The sequence below is a fragment of the Pelobates fuscus genome, chromosome 6 (genome assembly GCF_036172605.1).
Source record: "Pelobates fuscus isolate aPelFus1 chromosome 6, aPelFus1.pri, whole genome shotgun sequence".
Classification (NCBI taxonomy): Eukaryota; Metazoa; Chordata; class Amphibia; order Anura; family Pelobatidae; genus Pelobates; species Pelobates fuscus.
Genome location: NC_086322.1, coordinates 160,950,407 through 160,967,981, shown reverse-complemented (window position 1 = coordinate 160,967,981; position 17,575 = coordinate 160,950,407).

The window sequence follows — 17,575 nt, the reverse complement described above, 5'->3', positions numbered from 1 at the left end:
ATAGAGCCAAGTTCAATTTACACAAAACAATGATTACAATCCTATATTCCTTCCTGTCCCTTTAATGTTCTGCCATGCATATTTATATTTGGGTTATGATCACTTCGAATTAAACTATTTCTCATGGGGTTTTCAAAGATAAAATCCTTTATTGCAGTATATACTACAGTAAAAATATCAAAGACAGGAAGAATCTGAAGATGCAGAGGTTTCGCTCCTTAAGGCTGTTATTCAGAAGCGTATTTGTAATACATATACAGCATGCTTCTTAAAATGTAAAAAAAGCAAAGACTTACTGACTGAAATGTGACCCTTCAATAAGTTTCAAAACATTGTGTTAACGTAAAACTTACAAAAATTGACTGGTGGAATCCTGAATATTGCATGTGCATTAAGGATATATTCCTCAGCACAATATGATAATTTCACATTGTTATATCACACATATCCCAAGGTTAGTCATATTGTATTTTTTTGTTTTTGTGTTTCAGCACATACCAATGCTGATATTGATATGCTTTTTTTGTTTTGTTTTATTTTTTTATTATTTTATTGTTAAATACTCTTCTGTCCTTTTAATGACCATGAATATAATGCACAAAAAAGTGACAACATATAGAATGACTATATTGAAGTCATTTACACCTTCTTATTGAATATATGGTAATGAAACAAATGCTCTCTGCATTAAATGGAGGAATTAAGAAAGTATGCTTACTTTAGAAAGTAACTTCCCATACCGTTCATCATTGTACAAAAAATATTTTTTAACAAAAAGAAAGCAGTCTAACACGAAAATCAATGTCCTTCTTAATGGTTAGGCCATTGTCAGTTTTCTTTAATTACAGCATTTACATTGCTGGATGGCTAAGGAGATACTCTATTTAGACAATTATTCCATGTGCACATACAGACACAGCAAACACAAGCAATACTGATAATTAAACTAATTGTTCAAATGCAGTGAGATACACAACCAAAGTAAACTAGGCTTAGACATCAAATGGAAGCAATACTGCATTACTTGAGGTCAATAGTGATTTAGATTCTTATGTCATTTAAACAAATGATAACAAATAATCTAAGTGCAAGATAATATCTGCAAAACAAAGCAAAGTGGAGTCTTTGGAAGCTGGCAGAGTGAATTTGACCAGAAAATAATTAATTCTGCAGCTTATTATAAGGGAGATCACTCAGTTAGAATTATTAGCATGTTGGCACCTTGACACAGGCAAAACTGGGAAACAGTGGCACTCCTTCCTCTGTTATTAGACATCAATTTCCTGGAACTGTACACACTTCTCTCCTCTGAGGATCTTTCCTTATTGGCCTTCAACTTAAAAAAAAGCAATGTCAGCCACGGTAAGGAGGCACAGGCTCTGTGTGAGAGTAGAAGCAGCACTGAGAGAAAGAGCCAGAAAGATTTATTGGAGGAGCTTTGGAAGTCCATCTAAGAATGTAGGAGAGAGAGATGGAGAGAGGGAGAGAGAACAGATATACATTTTTTACATACTATGAAGCCAACATAAATAGTTGGGGACTTTTAATCTATTATAGGAAGCAAGTTTATGTTTCCCAAATAGGGATACACAGGAGAGGTGTGTCTTACTGCAAGTGTAAAGCCAACTGAACACATGATTGATGTTCTAATCAGGACGGATGTAATGTAAATAAATTAAAATATGAGCTTTTAATAGTACTAAGAGACAGAAAACTAAATCATATAACACGAGTCAAGCCAAGTAAAAAAGACTGCAAATCTATCTGTCATGACAAGTTCACTTTAAATCCACCTTAATGATATTATATAGCACTGCAAAATAAACTGGTGCTATATAAATGGCAATTATTAATAATAATAATAATAATAATAATAATAATAATGACAATCCTATCGCATCACACAGATTATCTAAAAAGTATCTATTCACCATGGTTCCTTTTAGGGGAGAACCACTATGTTTTATTTTTTGGGTGTAAGAGGGAAATAATCACTACTCCTTGTGTTGTGTAGCGCTGGCAAATGTTGGCCTGGTAGGGGGAGATAGAAATAAATATCCTTCACACAAGAAACTTACAGATCATTTGTGGCGGGAGGGGGGGGGGGAGATTAATGTCGTTACTCTTCATATTGTACTCCATTGGGAAATATATTTGAAGGCTAACTCAGACCTAGAGAATGTTGAGAATGTGGGCTAGACGCATTAACCTACAGTGTTTAACCCGCAACGGTCATGTACAATTCTTGTTTATTGCTTCACTTCTCCCAATAAACTTCCAGATGCATCTCCTGCTAGTTTTTTTCCACAGAAGGATGATGAGAGCCGGCAGTCCACAAACTCTCTATGCCAGTTTGTATGCCAGTTTTGTGGGGATAGTTTACTTTTTTATCCCCTTGTCAGCTTTCCCATGCTCTTTTGGTAAATACTCTTTTGTTTTTTTGTCAGGTGATTGGACTACTTTGATGCACATTGTCAAGTACTTTTGAAGTACACATTAATTGTATGAAGACTAGTTGGAGTTGTTAAGCAGCAGGAACTGCAATAATTACACTGGAAGGGTTAAGGGTAGTGGGAGTTGGCACCCAGACCACTCCAATGGGCAGATGTGGTCTGGGTGCCTGGAGTGTCACTTTAACAGTAATTAAAAGACAAATGAGAAAGCTTAAACGAACTTACTATGTGCAGGGTAACAAAGCAAGCAGACTTCTTGCTAGGGCACTAAAAACCAGATTTTTACAATCTAAATTACCCTAAATGATGTCTCGTAAAAATACTAAACTGTTTGACGTCAGCGGAGCGGAATGCACATGCGCGGCAGTTCCATGCGCACATTCAAAGTGTCCATAGGAAAGCATTTCTCAATGCTTTCCTATGGACTCTCTGCGTGATGGAGGCATAATATGCCTCCAGCGTCGCAGATGCGCCTCTAGTGGCTGTCCCGAAGACAGCCACTAGAGGCTGGCTTAACCCCAAATGTAAACATAGCAGTTTCTCTAGGCAGGGTTAACCCTAGAGGGACCTGGTACCCAGACCACTTCATTGAGCTGAAGTGGTCTGGGTGACTATAGTGTCCCTTTAATTAATTGGACTCAAACTAGTGAACAGAAGGGATGATTATGAGCCTTGGATGCCAAGAAGTCATTTGATCACTTGAACTGGACATATATGCGATAGGTACTGGTGAAGATGGGGTTTCCCCTCCCTTTTATGGATAGTATCTTAGCCTTATAATTCACGCCCTTCAGCGAAAGTATTCAATTCAGGTTTTCTGTCAAGTTCATTCCATATTACTAATGGAACTAGGCAGGGAAGCCCTCTTTCTCCATTGATCTTTATTTTATGCCTGGAACCCTTAGTACGACATATTAAAAAGCATAATACAATACGATTAGATTCTTGGATAAACTAGGGGGTTCTATCACTTAGGTCTATATACAACCAGGCAGGCATTAAACCATTTCCTGAACTTCAAAGGATATACTCTTTACCATCTCAGTAATTATTTACGTACCTGCGTATTAAAAATATTATGAGTACAGCATCACTCACAATGCAGCATAATGCACATTTTGTGTAAAAATGCAAGAGGAAACTCCCGAATCTAAAAAGCTTTATCCCTGTGCTATAACACCCTTATAACATTGTGAGATAATGATAAAACACCCTATATGCAACATTGGGACAGAGACTTGAGTAAACAACTTCTACCCACAGACTGGTACCAGGCATTAAGGACCACCAAACGGGCCTCTCGTAGCCTAGCACATTGGGAGGCGTATTGTAAATTAACCATGAGATGGTATATGGTACCGGCGAGATTAGCTCGTATATATCCTGGCACACCAGCTGTTTGCTGGAGATGCCAAGGACAAGTAGGTACCCTTCTACATATTTTTTGGGAATGCCCAAAAATTACTCCATTATGGAATGCTTTGGAAAAGTTTTTTAAGATGTCCTTAAAAAAGTGGACGTTCCAAGGTCCCCTGAATGCTATCTTTTGCATATGTTTCCAACCTTGATTACTGAAGATGTATTAATAATAATTATACATTGTTTGATAGCAGCAAAAACTGATGTAGCACATAAATGGACCCAAGTAATAGCCCCTACTTTGACAGAGGTTGTAACCCGTCTTGTCATCTCGAGTAATTATGAACGAATGGCGAACTGTCTACAAGGGTCTGAGGAAAAATAGATAAAATGGTGGCAGCGATGGATAATGATTAGAGATGTGCACATGATAGATATAGGACAGGACAGAATAAATTAGTTTAATAAGCAAGAATCTTAAGTTTAGTAGTTTATAATAATAGTATGATAGTAAGTGGAATAAATAACTAAAGTAAATATTTTTTGTTAAATACGTGCAAAATGGTCTATACAGAGAGGGAATATTTTATAACTCATATAATATTGTTTAGAACATGGGGAATGTTTCTAATATATAACTTAAGTAAGATGGCTTAATCTGGTTTTGAGTTATCCCTGATTAATTCGACACCTATATATATATTCATTCGAGTATTTTTTGGGGGGGTTTGCGATGAAGTGCACTATAGACACTCATGTCACTATCACGTAGACTAATTGGAATCTTTGATACAGTGCAACCTATTTCACAGTGGATTACAGATCTACCTAACCGGACAAGGCTAAGTGTTGGAAGTAGCATTTTAAAGTCATAAGAGTATATCAGCGCACTTTGTTTATCTGGCTCAGGTTAACACTAAATTATTTTGGGATTAACCTGCCTCAGCTCAGGTCCTGGCCCTGACCCCAGAATAGGAAATTAGCAGTTAGTACTAGATTTATTAAGAGGTTATTAAGAGGCTATTACCTCCCCTCCTCCCCCCTTTCCCTTTGTTTACCCCTATGTTATGTTTATTATGTATGGTTATAATGTTTTTGTTTCTGGAGTCATCTATGCCACTACTAAACAAACTAACTGAAACTTTTCAGGATTAAATAATTAAGTACTATTGTAAAGATGTATAAAAGTTGACAAAATATATATGAGACACAGTGTAACATAAAGTACATTAGTCTGCAGACTTAGATATACTAAGGGGTCTTGGTTACTAGTGAAATTTGTACCCCAATGTTAAACAGGCTTTACCAGTGTATTATATTATGTCTCTAGTGAGGGTAAAATATTACTGTATTATTATGTGAATGGAGGTAACATGATAAATAATATATACAATGATATGCATTTCTTTGTGTTTATGCTGTGTATATGTGCTTATGATGTGTATAAATACCAACTGTGTGATGCATAGTGTGACTGCGTTCACATGTATTTTGTTTTAAATGTAATTTTGTTTTAGTGTATGTGATGAAACTTAAAATAATAAAACATTTAGACATGAAAAAAAGAAAGCCAAAACATATTTTAAAGAATGTCAGTGGAAACACTTTTATAGAATAGCTTTTTTTGTGAGAAATTGTATATTTATATATATATTAAAGGATGAGGTTAACCCCTTAAGGACTAAACTTCTGGAATAAAAGGGAACCATGACATGTCACACATGTCATGTGTCCTTAAGGGGTTACATAGGTTAAAAACGTCTATATCACATTGTACTAGTAGCCTCCCAGTGATCCTGTATCATTTTGTCTATAGGAATCTGAATAGTTTAATCTCTTAGGGGATGCATTTTTGTTATGAAATCCTGTTCCCCCAGATATTCTTTGGTTCCAATGCCAATGCCCCTGAAGCCTAAAAATGCCAATTTCTTGATCTAGTTGTTAGCTAGACTAAAGCTATGGATTTGCTTTGTTCCCTTTCACCATCCCTTTGTGAAAAAATTTAAGGGGGCCCAAATTGGTCATCTGCCTATGGCCCTGTCGGACCTTAATACTTAATTGGTGAATCCTTCTTTCACATGGGTAGACACTGTTGTCCATCCTAGGAATGTGTAAGCCTAGGGTAGCAAGATTTGATGAGAATAATACTTGAGAAAATGCCAGAAATTATTTAACCCAGTAGCCATAATAATATAGACTAACCAAGCATTTTAGATAATTCAAAAAGTGCTAGAGATAAGTTATATTTTAGTATGAACGTTATCCAAAAGTGCAGAGTCAAAGCCACCCATATCTTGTTTAAGTAAGATTGTAATTAATAAATGCCTATTCACTCTTTGAATTTGCAGAATTAAATTAAATGTTTAATGAGGCTTACATAGCAGTGGTTCAATCTTGCATTACACCCCAGTATTAATTTAACTGTGCCATGATAAGCATCATATCATTTTGTGCCTTATAATTCTGAATGGATCATGAAGCAGATACAGATGCACATAAAGCACAAAGACATATATATAATTTTGCACTACAATCAAGACCTAGTGTGCTCCCTTTATTGCTTTTTCATATATATAACGCGGGATTGCACCTAGGCTTATTTACATTTGAGAGTTTTTTGATAAGGAGGAGTGCCTGGCTCTGGAGTTTGTTTCTATATATATATATATATATATATATATATATAGAAACAAACTCCAGAGCCAGGCACTCCTCCTTATCAAAAAACTCTCAAACTCTGGAGTTTGTTTCTATATATATATATATATATATATATATATAGAAACAAACTCCAGAGCCAGGCACTCCTCCTTATCAAAAAACTCTCAAATATAAATAAGCCTAGGTGCAATCCCGCGTTAAATATATGAAAAAGCAATAAAGGGAGTGTAACAGATCCTTACAAATCTCTGGTGGCTGTGAAGCAAACAAGGGAATTACAACTTAATCATCTATTCGTTTCATTCCTCTGTTCGTATGATTCCGTACGAATTCCGTATGTAAAATATAGGTGGCCGCCATTTCGGGACTTTACACGTGTTCGCGGCCATCTTGTGTACGAACAGCGGTGTTTGCCTGTAACCGCATGGAACTAAAAACGGATACGCAAACAGGCGAACACCGCTGAGTCCTCCAGACCTCCATAAGTTCGTACGGAAACTACCGAACGTCCCACCATTCGGTAGTTATACTCAATCATCTATGGGGATTTCAGCGAACCCCGCGATTCGCATGGATGGCAAGATTTTCGTACCTTTTTACCGTGCGAACAGAGACCGACCGCAAGGCCAAAACTCATGGAACTATTTTCGGCTAGTTGGTCTGTGCGGTCGGTCAAAACTTTGGAACTCTGTATCTCCCGAACCATTCATCCAAACGGGCTGATTTTTGGACAGATTGTTCCCCTAACCAAGACCTCTCAAGCGGTGCTGGACTTAAAGGTGTACCCCCTGTTTTTGGGGTACATCCAGAACTGGGGTAAAATATTGTACGTTATAATTGTGTTATGTGGTTATCTGAGGGGAGGAGACGTGGGGGTGTTACCCTGTGTATAATTGGTTGTTTTTATCCTCCCCCTGGGAGTGTCCTGTGTGTGCCCTTTTCTAATAAAAAGCAGGCTGGGTGTTCCAGTCCTCAGTTCATCTTGACCCTTCAAAACGTAGCCTCGTCTCGTTCTTGGAAGGGGATTATTTGGGGATGTTATTCTGCTCCTGTTACAGCTGAACCTGGTTCTCGCTCTGGATATCGTGGATGGGATTACATCAGCTTACTTCTCCACAGCAGCTTGCAGGGAAAAAGGACGTCTTCAACGGCAGATACCCTCTCTCTATCTGGGTAGCCGTTACAGGGAGCACACTAGGTCTTGATTGTAGTGCAAAATTATTTACTGCATTCCCAATGAATACATAGCTGTGGTTTAAGCAAGAAAATCAACGTTTCGATCCTGCTGGGTCTTTATCAAGATATATATATATATATATATATATATATATATATATATGTGATTCTGTGTTAAACTAATTTGCATATGTCCACCCAGAATCCTTTGTGGTACTAACATCACTGCAGATGTGTGATTTCTGTAGGAAATTGACTGGTGTGCAGATATTTGTTTAACATTGTATTAACTAACTAATTTATTTATATATATATGTGTATATATATGTGTATATATAGTATGCTTCCTCTTCATTATACACTATACGTATTTGGCAAAATGTAAGCAATTTGGAGGAAAAGCAGCAAGTTAACATCCCTACCCCTCATATAATCGCAATAAATAAAAAATATAAAATGGTGATTTTATTTTTTTGTTGTAATTCAACAAAATATGGCAGTATTTGTAGAGTATTAATATCTCTGCAAGCCACTTTATATAGAGCACCAAAGCTCTTTAAGTTCCATAAATCATAAGGTGTCTCTTTCAGATTTATGTGCATAGTTAAAATGCTATGTGCAGTTTATCAAATACTACAGTTTCCTGATAGCCTGCATTATGCATTATAGCTATTTTTGTATTCAGCTCGAGTACAAATGCTGTTTTTAATATTAATTATTTACTGTATGTCTAATCAGATGTGTTTAATTTGGAATGTATATTTAAGCTTCTATGTAGCATGCCGCATTATTGCCTGTGACATGTTTTTTTATTTCCAGGCTCTAGGGATTCCAAACAGTTCATTTTTCACGCTAACCTTAATTAAGCATACTTGAGTCAAACATTAGCTTATCACATGGAGAAACTCACCTTGCTTGTGTTTTACAGAAAATAAGCAAAAAATGCAACATTTCTCCAAAGACAGGGAAAGAAAACCATTGCCGATTTAATAAAATTAAATTGTGTCTTAAAAATAATTAGATACTATTAACGTAATATTCAGTCTCTTGCCATCACCTCTTTGAATTGATAATTTGCGAATAGGCTAGAACGGAAATGTATACAACTGGCAACCAGTAGTGGAATTATCATGGTCGCAGGGATCACAGCTGAAACCAAGCCCGTCACTCCATGGGGCCTGGCTGCCTTGTCGACCCCTGCTGTCTCTGCAGTGTGACAGTGAGTTGTGTATGGAACAGGAGACACTGTCTCTTTAATTGTTAAATAGGCAATATTCAGACTATTCAGAAGTCTCTACTTCCAAATTAAATTTTGCTGCCCACACCTTGTGGAGGCAGGTGGGAGTTGTTGTCCGTTTCTGCACTCTATATGCTCTTACCCCCGATCAGGTAGGAAAACCATGTCCTTGCATGCTCTGCATTGTATGTCCCCCTTTGGACACCATTGGTGGCTGCAGAAGAACTAGAAAATAGGGCTCCATTGGCCAGCGGTCCATGCTCGGCCTCCAACCCACAACCCACAAAATTCAGCAGGAAATTTGCTCTGCAGTGGCAGACACAAGCAGGGGACACGGCAGTCTTTGAGGAGGTCATGATGGATATTGGCTACACATGTGTAACAGAGGTTCAGGAGCAACTTGTTGCTGCCTGGAGTCCTGTCATTATTTTACGAGCATTGAGTGCGCTCACTGGCCTTCACTGTCAGTGTGCCACAGATAGTGAAGTTCTCTCTTCATACCTCAGTGTGCAATGTCTCACTTTACACCTGTCTATGTGCAAGGTTTCCACCTGTCAGTGTGCAAGGTCTCACTTTACACCTGTCAGTGTGCAAGGTTTACACCTGTCCATGTGAAAGGTATACATGTTCCAGTGTGCGAGGTATCACTTTACACCTGTCATTATGCAAGGTTTCACTTTACACCAGTCAGTGTGCAATGTCTCACTTTACACCTGTCCGTGTGCAATGTCTCACTTTACACCTGTCCGTGTGCAAGGTCTCACTTTACACATGTCAGTGTGCAAGGTTTACACCTGTCAGTGGCGGAACAACAGGAGTCATTGAGGTCACAAATGCTCATGTATGTGTCTGTCATTGAGTATGTTTTTGACAGTGAGAGTGTGTGTCAAATCAGTGAGTGTGTGTCTGTCAATAAGTGTGTGTGTGTCAGTCGATGAGTGTGTGTTTCTGTCAATGAAAGTTTGTGATGTTTAAACAGTTTGTGTGCCAATGATTGTGTGTGTGTGTGTGTGTGTGTCAGTGAGTGTATGTCAGTGTATTTGTATCAGTGAGAGTGCAAGGGGGGGCCCTTCTACGATTCTTGCACCAAGGCCCTTTGTTTCCTAGCTATGCTACTGCTGGCATCATAGAGCATCTAACATCTTGACAGTATCTGAATGTATGCTATAGTACCAACATCATTGTCAAATAAGTTTCCTCTTATATTATAAAAGTATGTCCTCAAAAGTACAGTATGGAATTCACATATCAGCTCTGAAAGAGGGCATTTGGTCAATGAAGCCATGGGTGAGCTATAGCTGGAGTAGAGTATTTGTTTTGCAGAATTTTGCACATTAAAGACATTCATTTGGGCAGTATCTCCTAATTAATTATCTTTGATTATGTGCCTGGCTTTGGAAATATCTTTAAAGTAGGCAAAAAATATATCTTAACAAACTGTTTCACCCAACAACCTCTGTTTTCCCTAGATCTATTTGGCGTTGAAAGTTATAAGTGATCCAGCAGTATCGATGAGGAATGTAAGAACCAAGATAGTAAAGGTAGATACAGTCATTACAAGAACATACTGAAGAGAAGCTAAGCCATGATTGGGATTGAACAATCTGGACAGCTAGCTACATTGGCCCATTATTTAAGTTTACTAGTAGTGAGAACCTACTAAATACCCTCCCAGGTTTCTGTTATGTGGGGCACACCATAACAAAGCTATATTTTCTGCTACATCACTATTACTACGTTCTGTGTTGAGGAGACCCAAGTCAACAGTCTTATACAATTCCATTCATCTTCTAGCTTAATCACAAGAAGGACTAAAAACAGATTGGGTAAGAAGTAGGTCTGGGAATACCAGGAGAGTCTTGAAGAGTTATGGCAAGTTCTGTATTCCAACATACTCCTAGTGTAACAGTCCAGGCGTATTTTAGAACTGGTTGGCTTCAAGTTGACCATTCCAATTCTCACATGCTTATTTTTATTATTATTATTATTATCTATAAAGTGCCAACAAACTTTACAGCGCTGTAAAATGGGTGGACTAACAGACAAGTATTCATAACCAGACAAATTAAACGCATAGGATGGATCTGCTCAAATGAGCTTACATTCTAGAGGGTGTGGGATAAAGTATGCTAGTAAGCTGTTAGCATAGTTTTCAATGAGGGCTTTTTTTTTGGATGTCACAGTTGCAGGAAAAGAAGCAAGCTGCAGGGAGGGAAAGCTATTAACAGTGTAATTGATTTTTTTTTTAAATGATTTATTAAAGGAATGGAGACAGGGTGGGAGTCGAACAGAACAGGGAAGGGAGTTCCATATATGTTGCAGTCATGGAAAAGTCTTGAAGGTGAGCATCAGAGGTGAGAGCAGTGGCGTACCTACAGGGGTCGCAGGGGTCGCAATTGCGACCGGGCCCGGCACTCCAGGGGGCCCGGCCGCACTGTGGACCCCTGCTGTTACTATCAGATAATAACATTATTCCTGGTGCTGTGTGCGGCCTCGGCAGATGGCTGCTCTGAGTCTCATACTCAGTGACTGATGCAGCAGGTAAGCTGGGGCCTGTATGCTGTCTGACTGGGGCATGTGGTGCAGGGAGTGGGGGTGGAGCCCAGGGGGGATGTGGGGGTGGTAAGGCAGCCGGGAAGGAACCTTCTCCTCCTGCTCCGCAGGAAATCAGATCTCCCTCACTGCCTCTCCAGCAGGCAGCAGCCCTTCAGCACTGCCACTGTCTGACAGCAGGAAGTGGCAGACACTGAGTGTTGCTGTGCATCCCCCCAGTCAGGCCAGGTCCAGATCATTGTGTCTTCCCTGTCTGGCCCAAGGTAAGCCAAAGGGAGGGGGACAACAAATAGGTAGGTGTATTGTTGTGTTTTTTTTGCATTGTTGTAGTATTTTGAAGCCCTTAAACCCCACCACCACCACATTGAGCCCCTTGGCACTCCTGTGTACTGCCCATCCCACTTTGTGCATCCTCTTCCTCCTGTTTGCAGCCCCCTACCCCCTCTGTGATTACCCCTTCCCCCCCTTTGTGCAGTTCATTTCCCCTGTGTTAATCCCCCTTTCCCCCATTGTGTGAATCCCCCTTTCCCCCTCTGTGCAGTGAATTCCCTCCTTTGTGCAGCCCCCTTCCCTCCACTCTGTGCAGCCCCTTCCCCCTGTCTGTGCAGCCCCCTCCCCCAGTATGAATCCCCCTTTCTCCCCTCTGTGCAGTTAAGGCAGCCCCCTTGCCCCCTCTGTATTCTGTATGTTGCCCCTTCTCTGTGCAGCCCCCTTCCCCCTCTCTGTGCAGCCCCCTCCCCCAGTATGAATCCCCCTTTCCCCCCTCTGTGCAGTTAATTTCCCCCTTTCCCCCCTCAATGCAGTTAATTCCCCTTTGTGTGAATCCCCCTATTCCCCTTCTGTTTGGTAATACCCCCCTTTGTGCAGCCCCCTTTCCCTCTCTGCGTGCAGCCCCCACCCTCTGTGTGAATTCCCCTTTCCCCCCTCTGTGCAGTTTATTCCCCCTGTGTGTATCCCCCTTTCTCCCCTCTGTGCAGTTAAGGCAGCCCCCTTGCCCCCTCTGTATTCTGTATGTTGCCCCTTCTCTGTGCAGCCCCCTTGCCTTCTCTGTGTGCAGCCCTCGAGTGTGTCTGTGTGTTAGTTGTGTGTGTCTGCTAGTGAGTGTTGGCTTTTGTGTGTGTGTGTGTGTTACTGTGTGTGTTGTGTGTGTCTGCTAGTGAGTGTCAGTGTGTGTGTGTTTGTGTGTCAGTGAGTGTGTTACTGTGTGTGTCTGTTACTGAGTGTTTTAGTTTGTGTGTGTCTGTTAGTGTGTGTGTTTGTCAGTGAGAGTGTATGTATGTCTGTCACTGAGTGTGTGTAAATGTGTGTGTCTGCTAGCTAGTGTGTATGTGTCTGTTCGTGAGAGTGTGTGTGTGGTAAAAACCCCTTCAGCACTTACCTTTCTGCAGCGCCAGGCTCCCTTGGCGCTGGGGATCTCTCCGCCCCGATCCGCCTCTCAGCTCCGAATGTGCATGCACGGCAAACTGCCCATAGGAAAGCATTACTCAATGCTTTCCTATGGACGTCCAGCGTAAGCGCCTCTAGCGGCTGTCAGTGAAACAGCTACTAGAGGCTGGATTAACCCTCTCTGAAACTGCTATGTTTTCAGCTGCAGGGTTAAAACTAGAGGGACCTGGCACCCAGACCAATTCATTGAGCTGAAGTGATCGGAGTGCCTATAGTGGTTCTTTAAGTGTATGTGTATCTGCATGCACTGGCGTCGCAGGGGTCGCACCATGTGTTGCGGCTAAGGCCCGAGCAGAGTAAGCGCGGGGGGCCCACGGATCAATTTTCGCACCGGGGCCCCATGGATTCTGTGTACGCCACTGGGTGAGAGTACCACTGAGCTTTGCTCTGTATACACGATCAAGGCCTCACGGCCAAAACATTGTATTTTGTTTTTGTTTTAGTGATGCCTGTGGATTTCTACTTATTGTTGATATTGGTGGTTTGAGGACCCCCACCACGGTGCTCCAACATATTTACCAGTCCCTTGCAGCACTAAACCTATATTTTGAAACTGTAATTGCGACAACCTGTATTATTAGTATGGCTCACATGTGCTCATAGTAAAACCAAGAAAACGTTACCTGCGCTCTGGCCTAAATCCCCATGTGCATTTAAACAAAATGGAGGCTCTTTAGTTTTATTCCAATGGCCATTTGAATATATAAGCTCACCAGCCACGTCAAGGCAAGCCTCAATAGGTGAGTTCCTACACTAGCCATTAGATATGCTGATATCATCCAAGAATCTTCAGTGAGACAGGAAGGGGTATTTTATAAACCCTTTCACATTTAACCCTTTATAGGGCTTCTACACATACAATAAACTTTGCTTGCAGGGATTTAGGCCAGAGCACATGTGCTCATACACAACAGGCATCCACATACAAGAGTATAAAACTAGTAAATATTAACATACTCATAGCTTTGTTAACTATATGCTCTTATATAACTATTATATGAAAATGAAAATAAAACATAAGCAACTGCATAAATAGTTAACAAACCTCAACCTAGTTTTTATAAACCGTTCAGTCCCTGTCCGTGTCTGTATTTATTTGTCATTTTCTTCTGAATCTTCTCTCTTGCTTTTACCATATTATCTCCTTTGCTTGAGATGGGTTAGAGAATTATTTTTTTTAAATTTATTTATTAACCATTATGGAACCTTCACTGTTGGAGTGATATTTTCTACTCTATTTACTTGTTTGACACATGGGAGCAATACTAGTCACTGGCATAATAATTCTGTCTTTGACCCTTTAATTGCTATGAATTACACCCTCATTAAATGAGAGTCATTAAAACTGCTTGGATTTTCTGTCCTTAGCCATTACAGAGGATGTTTCTCTTACTGTGAATGTAAAGAGTCTTCTTGCAGCTTTAGTAACATGCATAGGCTACCTAGCTGCTCTGATAAATAACAGCTTGTTTTCTGCATTACCTGTTATTTTTCAATCCAATAACTATAGAAACGAAGGTGAGCAATATAAAAAATACTTACAGTCAATAATACTAATGAAAATGCAAACTTCATTCAATTAATTCACAACCATGACCGCTTGAAATAAGGATACATATGCTAAAATTATCTCTAGAAATAATATCAACAAAAAGCACGGACTGCACTCATCCAGTGGAGCCACAATTGTTGCTGACCGAATGGAAGTCAACATCACCTCTCTATATGTTAAAAATCTCAAAGAAGTCTGGACACACAACGGCTCAGAAAGCACCATCTTTATTGGATCTCTGTATTCAACAGCAACGTTTCGACGTCACAATGAGGTCCTTGTCAAACTTTGGGATTTCAAATGTCATTTCTAGACATATGTTATCACCATTTCTAAACCAATGCATGGGGACACGCAGCAAGTACTATAGCAAAAACTATAATAGAATGGAAAGAGAAAAGTTGGAGAAAAAATTTGAGAGAAGTAGAATAGTTAAATGGCTGTAATGAGAGTTTAGACAAACCAATGGATATGTTTTCTGTATAATCACATGACACAGAACTCAGAAAATATTGAACTGCTAATTGCGATATTCATGATTAGAGAATTTTGAGTTCCTGTCTAGATATGCTGCCACTAAGCTTATACTGAGGTAGAAGCTACAGGATGTTTAAGTAAAGTTCAGTACTCCCATGGTTAAAACTACTGTGCAACTATCTTGGACCAGGGCCCATGTGTGGAATGTCAGGAACGCCCACTATTAGATAACATGTGTAGGAGATAAGTTTTAGTTTAATAATTGGATGTAACAACAGTAATGTTTGTATTCTCTCTATATGTATGGAATAAGTCATTTGAGGTATATATTCTTTGTTCTCTTGTAAACGTGTGCTCAGTCAGGTATTCCAAGACTATTGTCTGACTGAGACATTTGCAGCTGCAAATAAATCAGTGGTTGCTTCCTGGAATCCGTGTCCATTCTCTTATGTGCTTCTTAGCCTTGAGTTCCTATAACAATTTAGTGCAAAGTACACATTGTGGGTTATCATTTACAGGGTTATTCATTATTGTCATCATTTACAGGGTTGGGGTTTGAATGTTGACACTTGTGGTAATTTTATCTGTATGTGTTGGTGTTCTCCACCCTCGAGAAGATGCACTATAATTTCTTACATTGATATCTAGGATATATCTCGGCGCTGCTCAAAACAAGCAATATGTTGGAATTAAATATATAACTAGTTTTCCTCTATTTAAAAGCACAGAATAGATTAGTGAATGGAAAACAAGCATTTGATAGTGATTCCTATAGTCTTATATTGTTGTATTTTTGTAATCATTTACAGTGATGGGTCAATGGTTTTTTTTTGCCACTAAGTCTAAACATCTAAGAAACAGAAAAATGATTAATGTTGCTAGATTTAGTGAGTAACACCCAAAAGACATAGAGACACAGATGAGGAGTTACATACTGGGGATTCTGTGAATTAAAATGTTATGGTGCCGGGGGAAGGCACATCATGAAATAGAATTGCATGCAGATTTTAGCTAAAAGCATAACTTTTTATTTAGCTTATATTAAAACAGTCAATTTTCAGTCGGCATAATCATGAAAATGCTCTTGCAGCAAGTACTATAAAATAGCTGCCTTTATATATCAAGCACCCTGAAGCAGGAAAGCAGCTCAATCTGTCATCTGAAATATCTAGGTAATTTTCAGTCATTGCAAAGATGAAAGATAGTGGACTTCACAAACACAGACCTTGGCCTGCTGGGGCACACAGTCCTCAGTTCTCTAAGGATTTGGTTTCTTTGTTCTAGTTTTCTACAAACAACTGAAACTGTTGTTTTCCTTAATTTACTGCAATCTCTCAAAATCGAAGCTATTTCAGGATTACCCAAGGTTTCATGAGCATACAGTATTTGTGAGTTGTAAGTGTAAGTTTGGTGCACACTGATATATACATATATTAATCTAAAAATACACTTGAGTAAAAATTATACATGTGTATGTGTATATATATATATATATATATATATATATATATATATATATATATATATATAATAACTATATAAAAAATAAATAATAATTAATTGAAAATAAAAAATGTAAAATAAAATTAAAATAAATTGTATATATTTTAACTGTATTTTGCTATTAACATATATATTACTTAGAATGAAATTAGATATAAATATCTATGTATATAAATAAATAAAAAATAATACAAAATATACATATGTCCATGTGCACATAATTACATAAATATTTTAATCTTTATCTAAATATCTTAAAATATATAAATATGTATATATATATATATATATATATATACATATATTTAAATTCTACATGCATATTTATGTAATATATTTACACAATTAAGTATTTTTACTGATTGCAATTTGGGGGACCTGCCTGACAACCCAGGCTGAAAGTCCAGATAATTTAATTTGCTAGCACTATATTTAACCATGTAACCTGTACATGGGGGGTACTGTTTTACTCGGGAGACTTTGCTGAACACAAATATTAGTGTTTCAAAATAGTAAAACATGAGGGGCGGGGCCGGACCGCCGAGCTGGATGGTCGCAAGCAACCTCAGCTCCTGCATTTTCCCACACAATAAGCTTCTAAAACACGATTTATTCCGGGATGGCAGATCATCAGCACCAGTCCTCAGGGCGCTGGGAACACTGGACCCAGGGAGAGGCTGACTCCTCGAGTTGCAGTCCTCTGGGGGAGAAACTGTCGCTCCAGATGGGGCTTTCTCTGGCAGTGAGTGAGGCGGACGGCCGCTGCCCTACTATCCTGCCTGACAGTGCCCGGCCAGAGGCCCAGACCGGCGAGGACCTGGCCCTGTTCCCCCCCCTCTGGGCCGGTGGGGGTGATCCCGGACCCCACCCTGTGTCTCGGAGAGCAACAAAGCAACCAAAGCCCAGCAGTGTTACCAGCTTGAATGGCGGCCTGGGTGTCCCACCTAAGATGGCGGATGCCACGTGCACCGAACCCAGGGAGAGAAAAAGCGGCACGCAGATGCTCAAACCACATGGCACAGCTGCCAGGAGCGAGCCAAACTACTTCCCACAGGTTAATCGCATTTACTAATTGACTGATGTAATCAATCTTGCTCTTTTATTATATCTATTTCTTGAACTTGAAAATCAGCATGTTTAAATCATACTATCAACGTG